The following is a 2119-nucleotide window of genomic DNA, read 5'->3' as shown; positions in this document are numbered from 1 at the left end:
GTTGGCGGGAGGGATCTCGGCCTTGCCAGGTAGGCTGGAGAAGGGCCCGACCCCGCGGCCGCCGCTTGGAACGAGCCCTGCGCCCCTTGCAGGCGCCCTTCAACGTGTCAGGACTCCCCGAAGGAAGGCAGAAGCGCTTGAGGGAAACGTGAGACTTCAGAGAAGAAGTGGTGTTTAGGGGAAAAAAATAAGTTGGCCAGAACTTGTAGCCTTCCTCCTCGGCTTACGAACACGAAGCAGCAGCAGCAGGCGGCGGGGGTCTCGCGCCTCCTCGTCCCTCCCAGCCGCCAGGAGGGTTTCCCTCGCAGGAATGAAGAGCCACAGAATGAAGACGGATGGAAATCTGCACCCTCTTCCTCCTGTAACGCTAGTCAAAAGAAGTGTTGGACGTTAGCCTTGGGGCTAGAGGTCCCAGTGCTGATAGAGAAAGGCTGATATTTATATTCATGGTGGCCCTGCTTGGGACTACATGAGGTTTGAATGTCACCTGTATATTCATCTGCAGTGGTTTCAGGTGCCTGGGACTGGGCTCTGCGTCTTTGTGTGTGCTCCCAGAATAATTTCTGGCAGCTTTATTATCTCCTTTGAAATCCCTTACAGATAGTTTTTTCCAGGTTGCTTTTGATTCAATATATGTATTTTGATTTTATGCAAATACTGATTGCTTTAGAGAGGCTCTCAGAAGCAGAGCAGAAAAGGCTTTTAAAAAGTACTTGATGTTTGCCCTGAGCAGGCTCCTATTTGATCTGAGAAAAAAAACCCAACAAAAACCTGAAGTACTAAAAATTGAGTTTTACTCAGGAAATAGCAGGTCTGCAAATTACATTATTTCAGAGAGATCACAACAGCGATGTCCAGCTTTTCCAGCGTGGAAAGGAAAAGGAGACGCTGCGGAGCTGATGCCTTTAAGCAGCAGCGTGCGAGCGGCTCGGTACAGGGGTTCCCTGGCCGGCAGCCCGGGGTCGCCTTCGGACTCCAGAAAAACGATGGTCAAGATGTTAACCCAACGGCAAGGCTAAAAGCAGCCCCCGGGTTTCATGAGCGTGCTCAGACGGGGGACCCCAGCAGCTCTCACAGGTAGGCTCAATAGATAACGACACACGAGGAAGTCTGAATTTTTAGGGGACACCTGCACAAGTCCCTTGCTGGCACGAGCAGCCGCTCCACAGGTTTCTCTTTGACCCGTCCTTGCCTCACTGCCAAAAGGCATTTCTGGCCCCGGGGTGATGTCCCGTCCCCCCCCCGGAACCTCTTCTGCAGCCTCTTCTCCCCAGTGCTTCCCACCACGGCTCCCCAGCAGCGGTGGCCTCGTGTGCCCCGTGGGAGCTGCCTGAGCTCCTGCGTGGGATGAGGTCACCTGGCACAGCCCCATGGCACGGTGGGGCATGAAGGCCACTTTTTGGCTCCATCTCTCTTCCCAGGAGCCAGAGCCCGTCTGCCCCAGACAGGGAGCATCCTGATGCAGGTTTAGCAAAGAGCTGCCCATCAGTTTCTAGCAAGGTTTGTAACCTGGCTTTGGAAAGCATCACCATGGCTGATACCAACAAGGGTCCCTGGCAGTATGATCACGACAACTAGTTTCGTACTAAAAATATTCTTACAAAACTAACTGAAGAGGAAATACTACCCGTGTTTTGAAATACTTGCAAGGGGAAGCACCGTGCCGTTCGACAGGGACAGAGACAGCGAGGTTTTATGGGAACAGATGCAAACCTCAGGGCATTGAGAAGAGCTTGTCACGGCTGGTTCTCCCCCATGCCCTCACAGGAGGAAGAGCAGGTAAGGAGCATCACCTTATTTAAACTGCCAATATTTACTCAGGATCTCACACAACCTCAGTGAAACCAGGTCCAGGTTGGAGGTAGAAAAGGCCCTTAAAGCTTAACGGCCTCTCACAAAAACTCGTCGTTACCTGTGCATGAGGGTGTGGATGATCCGTGTCCGTCTGTCTGAGCACCCCTGTCCTCCCACGCACCCTCAGTGCTGGCTGTCTGCCCCGGCAGAGAGAGGCTTTGCTTTCACACAGCGTGTCGTGGTTTAACCTCACCCGGCAACTGAGCACCACACAGCCGCTCGCTCACTCCCCCCCGGTGGGATGGGGGGGAGAATCGGAAGGGGA

The sequence above is a fragment of the Pygoscelis adeliae genome, unplaced genomic scaffold, assembly GCF_000699105.1.
Source record: "Pygoscelis adeliae isolate BGI_AS28 unplaced genomic scaffold, ASM69910v1 Scaffold135, whole genome shotgun sequence".
In the NCBI taxonomy this organism is placed as follows: Eukaryota; Metazoa; Chordata; class Aves; order Sphenisciformes; family Spheniscidae; genus Pygoscelis; species Pygoscelis adeliae.
The sequence above is the reverse complement of the archived record's forward strand: the minus strand, read 5'-3'. Positions refer to the sequence as shown.